Source organism: Petromyzon marinus, chromosome 63, assembly GCF_048934315.1.
Source record: "Petromyzon marinus isolate PM22_M1 ecotype Great Lakes invasive population chromosome 63, UKy_Petmar_22M1.pri1.0, whole genome shotgun sequence".
Classification (NCBI taxonomy): Eukaryota; Metazoa; Chordata; class Hyperoartia; order Petromyzontiformes; family Petromyzontidae; genus Petromyzon; species Petromyzon marinus.
The window spans coordinates 2462249-2475902 of record NC_133729.1 but is presented as its reverse complement, the minus strand read 5'-3'; the positions used below and the strand labels follow the sequence as shown (position 1 = coordinate 2475902).

The window sequence follows — 13654 nt, the reverse complement described above, 5'->3', positions numbered from 1 at the left end:
GTGCTCCTTACCCGACATCTCTGAAAAAGAGCTTCATAGCTCATCAGATTCCTCCAGTGTATAATTATATATTACGATGCTGTACATTTGAAGTCTGCGTCTCTCTCTATCTCTCTCGTGATGTGCAGCGCGTCTTGTTCGAACGCTGGGGGAGCCGGACAAGCCCCTCTCTGTACCAGCGTGGACGGCACCCACCACGTGTTCACCTTCTGAAGCGCTCGCGCGTCACCGTGACGTGCAGCGATGAACACCACCACCAGCACCACCACCACGTGACTTTTATTTCGTGTTATGCGCGGTGCTTTTAGCGCCACAGCGCGTGGATTTATAGCGTTTGTTTTATTTCTGTTGCTGGCGACTTTGTGTTATTTGTGTTGCTGGCGACTTTGTGTTATTTGTGTTTCTGGTGACTTTGTGTGTTTGTGTTGCTGGTGACTTTGTGTATTTGTGTTGCTGGTGACTTTGTGTATTTGTGTTGCTGGTGACTTTGTGTATTTGTGTTGCTGGTGACTTTGTGTTGTGTTGCTGGTGACTTTGTGTTGTGTTGCTGGTGACTTTGTGTTATTTGTGTTGCTGGTGACTTTGTGTATTTGTGTTGCTGGTGACTTTGTGTTATTTGTGTTGCTGGTGACTTTGTGTTGTGTTGCTGGTGACTTTGTGTTGTGTTGCTGGTGACTTTGTGTTATTTGTGTTGCTGGTGACTTTGTGTATTTGTGTTGCTGGTGACTTTGTGTATTTGTGTTGCTGGCGACTTTGTGTTATTTGTGTTGCTGGTGACTTTGTGTGTTTGTGTTGCTGGTGACTTTGTGTATTTGTGTTGCTGGTGACTTTGTGTTATTTGTGTTGCTGGTGACTTTGTGTATTTGTGTTGCTGGTGACTTTCTGTATTTGTGTTGCTGGTGACTTTGTGTTATTTGTGTTGCTGATGACTTTGTGTATTTGTGTTGCTGGTGACTTTGTGGTATTTGTGTTGCTGGTGACTTTGTGTATTTGTGTTGCTGGTGACTTTGTGTATTTGTGTTGCTGGTGACTTTGTGTTATTTGTGTTGCTGGTGACTTTGTGTATTTGTGTTGCTGGTGACTTTGTGTATTTGTGTTGCTGGTGACTTTGTGTATTTGTGTTGCTGGCTATTTTGTGTATTTGTGTTGCTGGTGACTTTATGTTATTTGTATTGCTGGTGACTTTGTGTTATTTGTGTTGCTGGTGACTTTGTGTTATTTGTGTTGCTGGTGACTTTGTGTTATTTGTGTTGCTGGTGACTTTGTTTATTTGTGTTGCTGCTAACTTTTTGTTATTTGTGTTGCTGGTGACTTTGTGTCATTTGTGTTGCTGGCGACTTTGTGTTATTTGTGTTGCTGGTGACTTTGTGTTATTTGTGTTGCTTTTGACTTTGTTTATTTGTGTTGCTGGTGACTTTGTGTTATTTGTGTTGCTGGTGACTTTTGTGTGTTTCGTATTGGGATCGCCTTCAGTGATGTTGCTGCCGGCGGCGATAAAAAGTTGTTTAAATAAAAAGTCCAAAGTCTCTCCGCGCGGTGGCGTGGATTCTTCTCCGGTTCCGCCAGTTTCCCCCCCTCCACATTTAGAACCAACAACCACGTGCTTAGAGTGAGTCATTTGGCTACTGCTGCCATAGACTCGCACGCGTTAAGGATGCGCCACTTCGTTGAGCTATCATTCGTGGTAACCAAGTGCGCTTCTGAAAAAAAAGAGCTATATAGCTTAGTGGGGCCTTACCTGGTAAAAAAAATATAGTTTAGTTTTAGTGTGGATCTCTGTGGGTTGGCGTGGGTCTCAGTGGGTCAACGGGTCTCCACCCACTCACCCACTCACCCATCCACTCACCCATCCACTCATCCACCCACTCACCCACTCATCCACTCACCCACCCACTCACCCACCTACTCACTCACCCACCCACTCACCCACCCACTCACCCACCCACTCACCCACTCACCCATCCACTCACCCATCCACTCACCCATCCACTCACCCATCCACTCATCCACCCACTCACCCACTCATCCACTCACCCACCCACTCACCCACCTACTCACTCACCCACCCACTCACCCACCCACTCACCCACTCACTCACCCACTCACTCACTCACTCACCCACCCACTCACCCATCCATTCACCCATTCATTCACTCACTCACACACCCACCCACTCACCCACCTACTCACTCACCCATCCACCCACCCACTCACTCACTCACTCACCCACCCACCCACTCACCCACTCACCTACCCACTCACCCACCCACTCACCCACCCACTCACTCACCCACTCACTCACTCACTCACCCACCCACCCACCCACTCACCCACTCACTCACCCATCCACTCACCCACCCACTCACCCACTCACTCACACACCCATCCACTCACCCACCCATTCACCCACTCACTCACACACCCATCCACTCACCCACCCACTCACCCACTCACCCACCCACTCACCCACTCACCCACCCACTCACCCACATCCACCCACTCACCCACCCACTCACACACCCACCCACCCACTCCCCCACCCGCTCATTTACGCGCCCACTCACCTACAGTGAGGGAAAAAGTAGTTGATCCCCTGCTGATTTTGTACGTTTGCCCACTGACAAAGAAATGATCAGTCTATAATTTTAATGGTAGCTTTATTTGAACCGTGAGAGACAGAATAACAACAACAAAATCCAGAAAAACGCATGTCAAAAATGTTATAAATTGATTTGCATTTTAATGAGGGAAATAAGTAATTGACCCCCTCTCAATCAGAAAGATTTCTGGCTCCCAGGTGTCTTTTATACAGGTAACGAGCTGAGATTAGGAGCACACTCTTAAAGGGAGTGCTCCTAATCTCAGCTTGTTACCTGTATAAAAGACACCTGTCCACAGAAGCAATCAATCAGATTCCAAACTCTCCACTATGGCCAAGACCAAAGAGCTCTCCAAGGATGTCAGGTACAAGATTGTAGACCTACACAAGGCTGGAATGGGCTACAAGACCATTGCCAAGCAGCTTGGTGAGCAGGTGACAACAGTTGGTGCAATTATTCGCAAATGGAAGAAACACAAAAGAACTGTCAATCTCCCTCACCTCGTGGAGTTGCAATTATCATGAGAACGGTGAGGAATCAGCCCAGAACTACACGGGAGGATCTTGTCAATGATCTCAAGGCAGCTGGGACCATAGTCACCAAGAAAACAATTGGTAACACACTACGCCGTGAAGGACTGAAATCCTGCAGCGCCCGCAAGGTACCCCTGCTCAAGAAAGCACATATACATGCCCGTCTAAAGTTTGCCAATGAACATCTGAATGATTCAGAGGACAACTGGGTGAAAGTGTTGTGGTCAGATGAGACCAAAATGGAGCTCTTTGGCATCAACTCAACTCGCCTCATTAAAATGCAAATCAATTTATAACATTTTTGACGTGCGTTTTTCTGGATTGTGTTGTTGTTATTCTGTCTCTAACTGTTCAAATAAACCTACCATTAAAATTATAGACTGATCATTTCTTTGTCAGTGGGCAAACGTACAAAATCAGCAGGGGATCAAATACTTTTTTCTCTCACTGTACCACACACACACCACACACCCACCCCACCCACCTGTACACTCCTTCTGTCTACAAATACACTCCCCATTACCTGTCTCGCCCCTTCCATGACGCGTTGTACCATTTACCTCCTGGTACGCTGACTCCATATAACGCGCACATATACGCGCACACAGCGAGATATACACCCAGAGATACACAGAGATACATACAGCGATATACACACAGAGACACACAGATATATAATACACACCCACGCAAGTGAGAGATACACACACAGAGACACACACATATATATAATACACACCCACGCAAGTGAGAGATACACACAGAGAGAGACACACAGACACACACACAGATATATAATACACACTCACGCAAGTGAGAGATACACACAGAGAGACACACAGAGATACACACAGATATATAATACACCCTCACGCAAGTGAGAGATACACACAGAGATACACACACAGACACACAGATATATAATACACACCCACGCAAGTGAGAGATACACAGAGAGATACACACAGATATATAATACACACCCACGTAAGTGAGAGATACACACAGAGAGACACACACAGAGATACACACGGATATATAATACACATCCACGCAAGTGAGAGATACACAGAGAGATACACAGAGATACACACAGATATATAATACACACCCACGCAGTGAGAGATACACACAGAGAGATACACACAGAGAGATACACACAGAGACACACAACATCATCATCACACTGACAGCCCCTGCGCTATCTGGAGCAACGGGGAGAAAAAAAACAACGACCGAAAATTTTCAACTTTCGGTAAGAGTGAGTTTCCATGCTGCTTAAACTACACATATTATAATTGTAACAATTATAACAGTTATCTAATAATGATTTATCCGGGAAAGTCAAACTTGAGTCACATAACACTCTTTCGGGATGATGTTTAAAGACAATAGCCGCTCTATGGTGAACAGTTTGTGTGTCTTTGTGAGTGTTTAGCTACTAATGGACATAGACAATATCGTGGGGGGGGGGGAGCGGTGGCGCAGTGATTAGCGCGCTACCCTGCGCTACCACAAACCCGGTAAAAGACGCGAGTTCGATTCCCGCTCACGGCCACCACCAACGCCGCCACTCAGTGATCGCGTTCAGGGGCCTACACAAACACACAACTTGGTGTTGTGTGTGTGGAGTCAACAGCGCCACAAGGAGGGGGGGGGGGGAGACAAAGGCGGCCGAGGCTGGCGTGGTGTTGGCCACCCACCACCTCGTGTGCCACAGTGCTGGCCTTCATAGGTGCTACTCGCGAACAGCACTTGCCCCAACAGTCTGTTAACGCCATACGGGGGAGCTTTGTCTTTGGATGTGTGCGTGGGGAGAGCGGTGGTGCAGTGGTTAGCGCACTGTGTGTGTGGGGAGCGGTGGCGCAGTGGTTAGCGCACTGTGTGTGTGTGTGTGTGGGGAGCGGTGGCGCAGTGGTGCAGTGGTTAGCGCACTGTGAGTGTGTGCGTGGGGAGCGGTGGCGCAGTGGTTAGCGCACTGTGTGTGTGTGGGGAGCGGTGGCGCAGTGGTTAGCGCACTGTGTGTATGTGTGCGTGGGGAGCGGTGGCGCAGTGGTTAGCGCACTGTGTGTGTGTGGGGAGCGGTGGTGCAGTGGTTAGCGCACTGTGTGTGTGTGCGTGGGGAGCGGTGGTGCAGTGGTTAGCGCACTGTGTGTGGGGGGAGTGGTGGTGCAGCGGTGAGCGCACTGTGTATACGAGTGTGGGGATTGGTGGCGCAGTGGTTAGCGCACTGTGTGTGTGGGGAGTGGTGGTGCAGCGGTGAGCGCACTGTGTATACGAGTGTGGGGATCGGTGGCGCAGTGGTTAGCGCACTGTGTGTGTGGGGAGTGGTGGTGCAGCGGTGAGCGCACTGTGTATATGAGTGTGGGGAGCGGTGGCGCAGTGGTTAGCGCACTGTGTGTGTGTGGGGAGTGGTGGTGCAGCGGTGAGCGCACTGTGTGTGTGGGGAGTGGTGGTGCAGCGGTGAGCGCACTGTGTATATGAGTGTGGGGAGCGGTGGCGCAGTGGTTAGCGCACTGTGTGTGTGTGGGGAGCGGTGGCGCAGTGGTTAGCACTACTCGCTCACCTCGCAGCGCTTACCTCTACAGTCTGTTACAGGCTACACCAGAGGAATCTTTGTCTATGGGCAGGTAGGCAGGGTACCTGGGGTTAAACCAGCAGCGTTCGTAGAGAGGGAGATCATACACACGAGTCAGGGATCTAACCCAGGTTCTTCTTGCTGTGAGGGTAACACGATTTTCTCCTATGCGCATCTGCGTTCTTTAACCATAGTCCGTTCTCCTATAATGCGCTGGTGGTAGGCAACTAAAATAAGATAAATCACTCACAGCAGTAGAACAGCGGATTATATGTATTTTTTTTCCGCCTGAGGACGATCGCCTGTGTTGCGATCGAAAAGTCGTCATTCATATTATTTTATACCTACCACGTGACTTTTACCGAAAGAACCACAGAGTATGAATTCCTGCAGTCACGAAAGCTTCAAATCAAGACTGCTTCATGTTTTCAGGCAAGGCCCACTGAGCCGCATAGCTCTTTCTGAGAAGCGACCCCGGCTCTCGCAAATGATCGCTTAACAAATTGGCTCATCGTCATCATCGTCATCATCATCGTCGTCGTCATCATCGTCATCGTCATCATCGTCATCATCATCATCCTCGTCGTCGTCATCATCGTCATCATCATCATCATCGTCGTCATCATCGTCATCCTCATCATCATCGTCATCATCATCGTCATCACCATCATCGTCATCATCATCATCATCGTCGTCGTCGTCGTCATCATCGTCATCATCATCGTCATCATCATCATCGTCATCATCGTCATCATCATCGTCATCATCATCGTCATCATCATCATCATCGTCATGATCATCATCGTCATCATCATCATCATCATCGTCATCATCGTCATCATCATCGTCATCATCATCGTCATCATCATCATCGTCATCATCATCGTCACCACGTGGAAATTTATAGCAGAAGCCGAACACTCTGAACGCGTGGTGATCCGGAGAAAAATCCACGCAAACCACAGCGAGAGAGCGAGAGGGCGAGAGAGACACAGGGTCGGGAACGCACCTCCGCCCTCCTGTATACCAGGCGAAGTAGTTAACATCTCCTTGCCACCGACGGGATAAGCCAAGGAACGGAACGCGTCTGAGAGTGCAGGTGCCGGGTGGGTTGCTACATCGCAGAACCAAGAGAAATTAATAAGAATCCATATCTACGATTGACTTATTTATTCAGGAAAGCAACTGCTGAGATGTACGCATTCTTAACTGAACACAATAACAACGAGCGGTTCTAGGAAGATGGGTCTCTATTTAAGTCTGTGTCTCTGTGTGAGTCTATGGGTCTCTGTGTGAGTCTATGGGTCTCTGTGTGAGTCTATGTGTCTTTGTGCGAGTCTATGGGTCTCTGTGTGAGTCTATGGGTCTTTGTGTGTGTCTATGGGTCTCTGCGTGAGTCTATGGGTCTCTTTGTGAGTCTATGGGTCTCTGTGTGAGTCTATGGGTCTCTGTGTGAGTCTATGGGTCTCTGTGTGAGTCTATGGGTCTCTGTGTGAGTCTATGTGTCTCTGTGTGAGTCTATGGGTCTTTGTGCGGTTTATTGGTCTCTGTGTGAGTCTACGGATCTCTGTGTGAGTCTATTGGTCTCTATGTGAGTCTATGTGTCTCTGTGTGAGTCTATGGGTCTCTGTGTGAGTCTATGGGTCTCTGTGTGAGTCTATGGGTCTCTGCGTGAGTCTATGGGTCTCTGTGTGAGTCTATGTGTCTCTGCGTGAGTCTATGGGTCTCTTTGTGAGTCTATGGGTCTCTGTGTGAGTCTATGGGTCTCTGTGTGAGTCTATGGGTCTCTGTGTGAGTCTATGGGTCTCTGTGTGAGTCTATGTGTCTCTGTGTGAGTCTATGGGTCTTTGTGCGGTTTATTGGTCTCTGTGTGAGTCTACGGATCTCTGTGTGAGTCTATTGGTCTCTATGTGAGTCTATGTGTCTCTGTGTGAGTCTATGGGTCTCTGTGTGAGTCTATGGGTCTCTGTGTGAGTCTATGGGTCTCTGCGTGAGTCTATGGGTCTCTGTGTGAGTCTATGGGTCTCTGTGTGAGTCTATGTGTCTCTGTGTGAGTCTATGGGTCTCTGTGTGAGTCTATGTGTCTCTGTGTGAGTCTATGGGTCTCTGTGTGAGTCTATGGGTCTCTGTGTGAGTCTATGGGTCTCTGTGTGAGTCTACGGGTCTCTGTGCGAGTCAATTGGTCTCTGTGTGAGTCTTCGGATCTCTGTGTGAGTCTATTCGTCTCTGTGTGAGTCTATGGTTCTCTGTGTGAGTCTATGGGTCTCTGTGTGAGTCTACGGGTCTCTGTGCGAGTCTATTGGTCTCTGTGTGAGTCTACGGATCTCTGTGTGAGTCTATTGGTCTCTGTGTGAGTCTATGTGTCTCTGTGTGAGTCTATGGGTCTCTGTGTGAGTCTATGGGTTATCTGTGTGAGTCTATGGGTCTCTGTGTGAGTCTGTGGCTCTCTGTGTGAGTTAGTCAATCTAGATGATTATTTAAAAGTTGTATAGCCCCACGGTGGCTTCCGTAAAATCGTAAGGAAGGAGCGTTCCAGACGGCAGCAGAAGCAGCAGAATCTAAAAGTGAGCGATGCACTCGTGAGTACGATGGACGTTTCGTGTATTCTTTGGATAAACATTGTCTTTTTGTGGACACAAAGGTCGTGGTTCTGACCACCCACCAACCTCACAGATGTGCCCTTCTGGGAAAGTGTTATCAATTATTGACGGGGCTCTAAGCGTCTATCATTTACACGTGGAAGCGGTCGCGCTACGGATAGCGCGCGGTGCTCCACAAAACCCGGGCGACTGAGTTCGAGTCCCGCTCACGGCCAACGGCCAAAGAACAGCGCCGGATGCAATTGAATCCGTCCCATTAGGTCGACTCAGCCTCACATTGAGTGCGTGCTGGTGAGGTGTGCAGTGAACATCGCCACTACGGGGAGACAAAGGGGGCCGGGACACGGTGCCGGTCACACAACCCCCACCATGTGCCAGAGTGCCGGACTTCATAAAATAAAACTCGTTTACGTTTAGTATGGGTCGCTGTGCGTTGCTTTGGGTCTATGGGTTTCAATAAGAATGTGTATCTGTGGGTCTATTATGGGTCTCTGTGAGTCTGTAAAAACATGCGTTTAGAGTATGTGGCTGCCATGCATTTCCACGTGGTGATGATGATGATGATATGCCACTTCATATTCTTGGTTCTTTCCGAAAGAACGAAGAATAGGAATTCCTGCGGTCACCAAAGTTTTAAGTAAAAAAATATGCCAATTCGTTGAGTTATAATTTGTGATAGCCAGGTCGCTTCTGACGAAGAGCTAGATACCTCAGTGGGGCCTTTACCGGGTTAAAGAAAAATCTATTTGAAGTCTGCGTCTCTCTCTCTCCCTCTGTTTCTCCTCGCTAATAGCGCTTGTTAAGGCTATAACGGGGATCTTTGTCTTTCATAGTAGATGTTTTTGGGGTTATATCGCATAAATATATAAAACCCGCCACCACCCGACACAGCCAACTAGTAAGGGTTGTCAAGTAAACAGAACTTGGCCAATTCGTCACTAGTACAGCACCAGTGTATAGTGTAGTGTATAGTGTATAATAGTGTATAGTGTAGTGTATAGTGTAGTGTATAGTAGTGTATAGTGTAGTGTATAGTAGTGTATAGTGTAGTGTATAGTAGTGTATAGTGTAGTGTATAGTAGCGTATAGTGTAGTGTATAGCAGTGTATAGTGTATAGTAGAGTATAGTGTAGTGTATAGTAGTGTATAGTGTAGTGTATAATAGTGTAGTGTATAGTGTAGTAGTGTAAAGTGTATAGTAGTGTATAGTGTAGTGGATAGTGTAGTGTATAGTAGTGTATAGTAGTGTATGGTGTGGTGTATAGTAGTGTATAGTAGTGTATAGTGTAGTGTATAGTGTAGTGTATAGTAGTGTATAGTAGTGTATAGTGTAGTGTATAGTAGTGTATAGTAGTGTATAGTGTAGTGTATAGTAGTGTATAGTAGTGTATAGTAGTGTATAGTGTAGTGTATAGTGTATAGTGTAGTGTATAGTAGTGTATAGTGTAGTGTATAGTGTAGTATACTAGTACAGCAACACCGGTTGTGTGTTAGAGAGCCAAGCCACAACATTTACAATTTGAGTACGACGTTTCGTTTTGTACCAGATATTAATTTATGTATTTTACGTACCGTGCCAAATCTGACTCGGATGTTTTGTTTTTCCAAACATCTGGCTAGTTCATCAGTTGCTCCCGCAATGTACGGTATTTTGATCGTTTTAATTATTTGGGCAGTAAATTTTGATTTAAAGCTTTCGTGACTGCAGTAATTCATATTCTTAGTTTTTTCGGTAAAGTCACGTTGAAGAGAAACAACAAAATAACAAAATATATATAAAACAATAAAAAATTCTCACGACGTTTCGACCATAACTCAAACGGTCATCATCAGGTGTGTCGGTTTGCATAAATTTATTTTGAAAACGGCATATTTATTTATTTATATAAAAATAACGTTTGCGTCACGCGCAACGATTGGCTGTTTGCCAGGACTAGTCCATCTATTTTTTGAAAAGAGGAGGGGGGAGACGAAATTTGTTTTTATGTATGCTGTCTGAAAGCCACTGTAAGCGTGAACAATCAATCAAGAACTGAAATGATTTATCAAATCTTTCCAATGATTGCTAAGATAGAATCCATCTTCTCGGTTGAAATTGTCTCTGTGTTTGTATATGTGGATAGCCTCATGAACGAATCTCTCATGGAAGCCAGATGGCTTACAAAGAACCTCCGTCTTGGAAAAGTCAATGGCATGTGAGCCTACTGAATTAGAACAATGATCTGCTACGGCCGAGGTGTTGGTCCTACCGTGTTTAAGGTCTGCTTTATGTTCACGAATGCGGTCCGAGATATGGCGTTTGGTTTCTCCAATGTAACTACTACCACAGAGGCAACTTAGTTTGTAGACACCAGGGTATTGTATGTCCGGAATCACATCTTTTACAGACGGAACCAGATCACGGATTTTATGTAATGTGTTGAAACGGACCTGGATCTTGTGTTTATTCAAGATTTTGGAGATCTTTTTTGTGATCCCAGCAATGTAGGGTAAAGTGATGGTTTTGAAAGGCTCCTCAAGAGGGTTCTTCTTCATGGTTTGAGTGATAGCTTTGCGGATTGTATAGTCGGAGTAACCATTAGCCCTAAGAGCTTGGTGTACGTGCTTGAGTTCACTGCTTATGTGTTCCTGGTCGGATATGCATTGGGCTCTATGATACAGAGTCTTGATGAGAGAATTCTTCTGTGATGGATGGTGGTGGGAATCCGGTTTCAGATAAGCATCCGTATGGGTAGCTTTCCTGTAGACAGAGTGGCTCATTGAACCATCAGGTCTCTTTTTAATTAGGACATCCAAAAAAGGTATCTTGCCATCTATTTCGACTTCCATGGTAAATCTGATGGCTGGGTGTATGGAATTGATGTGGTCGAAGAATTGGTCTAGAGCAGGCCGGCCATGTGGCCAGATGACAAAAGTGTCATCCACGTACCTCTTCCATAAGGTTGGGCGCAGAGTGGCAGTCTGGATGGCGTCAGTCTCAAATTTCTCCATGAAAATGTGTTAGTTATAGCTAACATTTTCATGGAGAAATTTGAGACTGACGCCATCCAGACTGCCACTCTGCGCCCAACCTTATGGAAGAGGTACGTGGATGACACTTTTGTCATCTGGCCACATGGCCGGCCTGCTCTAGACCAATTCTTCGACCACATCAATTCCATACACCCAGCCATCAGATTTACCATGGAAGTCGAAATAGATGGCAAGATACCTTTTTTGGATGTCCTAATTAAAAAGAGACCTGATGGTTCAATGAGCCACTCTGTCTACAGGAAAGCTACCCATACGGATGCTTATCTGAAACCGGATTCCCACCACCATCCATCACAGAAGAATTCTCTCATCAAGACTCTGTATCATAGAGCCCAATGCATATCCGACCAGGAACACATAAGCAGTGAACTCAAGCACGTACACCAAGCTCTTAGGGCTAATGGTTACTCCGACTATACAATCCGCAAAGCTATCACTCAAACCATGAAGAAGAACCCTCTTGAGGAGCCTTTCAAAACCATCACTTTACCCTACATTGCTGGGATCACAAAAAAGATCTCCAAAATCTTGAATAAACACAAGATCCAGGTCCGTTTCAACACATTACATAAAATCCGTGATCTGGTTCCGTCTGTAAAAGATGTGATTCCGGACATACAATACCCTGGTGTCTACAAACTAAGTTGCCTCTGTGGTAGTAGTTACATTGGAGAAACCAAACGCCATATCTCGGACCGCATTCGTGAACATAAAGCAGACCTTAAACACGGTAGGACCAACACCTCGGCCGTAGCAGATCATTGTTCTAATTCAGTAGGCTCACATGCCATTGACTTTTCCAAGACGGAGGTTCTTTGTAAGCCATCTGGCTTCCATGAGAGATTCGTTCATGAGGCTATCCACATATACAAACACAGAGACAATTTCAACCGAGAAGATGGATTCTATCTTAGTATACTACACTATTCACTACTATGCACTACTATACACTACACTATACACTACACACTACACTATACACTACTATATACACTACACTATACACTACTATACACTATACACTACTACACAATACACTACTTTACAATATACACTACTATACACTATACACTACTATACAATATACACTAGTGCTGTACTAGTATGCTACACTATTCACTACTATACACTACACTATACACTACACTATACACTACACACTACACTACTATATACACTACACTATACACTACTATACACTACACTATACACTACTATGCAATACACTATACACTACACTATACACTGCTGCTGTACTAGTGACGAATTGGCCACGTTCTATCTTGACTTGAAGCGTTCGTGACTGCAGGAATCCATACTCTTTGGTTCTTTCGGTGAAGTCACAGCTTCTGTTTACGTGACAACCCTCACTAGTTGGCTGTGTTCGGTGGTGGTGGGTTTCAACGACACATTTATATATTTACTCGATCTAACCCAAAAAAAACTCCAATGTGGATGATATTGGTCGCGAAAGCTTCCTATGTGTTAAACAGACTAACGTCTTTGTCTTCGTTGACCTGTGCGCGGGGAGTGGTGGCGCAGCAGTTAGCGCATTGTGCCAGGGAACCCGGGAACCTGAGTGCGATCCCCAAATCACAGCCACCAACAACAACACGCAGCGGCAGCGAATGATCTGAACCAGCCCTGGGTCTCCGCCTCCCCTATGTCGACTCGGCCTGAAATGAGTACCCGGTGCGGAATATAGTGCGCATCGCCACTAGGGGAGACAAAGGCGGCCTTGGCCGTGAACGTTGAACCCTACGGCTGCCCTTAGCCCGGTTCTGAGAGTTCCTTTGTGGCTGTCTTGCTGTGTCACCGTGTGTGTGTGTGGCAAGATGTTAACTCTCTCGTCTGGTATACAGGAGGTCGTGGGTTCGATTCCGACCCTGTCGCCTGCGTCCCTCCCTCTCTCTCTCCCCCCGTGGTCGCGAGGATTTTCTCCGGTTCCTCCGATGTTTCCCCTCCACGTGCAGAATCAACGTCACACATTCAGAGAGTTATTTGGCTGCTATAAATTTGCGGTCTGCATGTCTCTCTCTCTCTCTGCTCCTCCTCCCTTCCAGCGCTTGTTCCCAACAACACGCCCACTTACTCTTTGGTTTTTTCGGTAAAGTCACGTAGAAATTAAAATAAAATGATATCATAGCATACGACGTTTCGATTGCAACACAAGCAATCATCATCAGGTACAGAAGAGCTAAATTTAAGAGGGAGAGAGGAAACACATAACCGCAGATATATATACAGACCTTAAGTAGAGGGAATTGACACAGACACACCAGGGGACACAGAGAGAGAGACGGAGCATCA

General features: G+C 46.4%; 1 protein-coding gene and 1 long non-coding RNA gene across 2 annotated transcripts in view; both read left to right on the top strand.

Moving 5' to 3' along the window:
• The window catches only part of LOC142906303 (uncharacterized), a 52903-nt gene extending 51375 nt beyond the window's left edge, over positions 1–1528 (top strand). The window contains exon 3 of the long non-coding RNA XR_012930139.1: positions 129–1528. This is a non-coding gene — a long non-coding RNA (uncharacterized LOC142906303). The remainder of the gene's footprint in view (positions 1–128) is intronic.
• Positions 1529–2669: 1141 nt separating this feature from the next.
• The window catches only part of LOC116956155 (plasmolipin-like), a 76754-nt gene continuing 65769 nt past the window's right edge, over positions 2670–13654 (top strand). The window contains exon 1 of the mRNA XM_032977635.2: positions 2670–4388. The gene's annotated coding sequence lies outside the window, so the exon portion shown is untranslated. The remainder of the gene's footprint in view (positions 4389–13654) is intronic.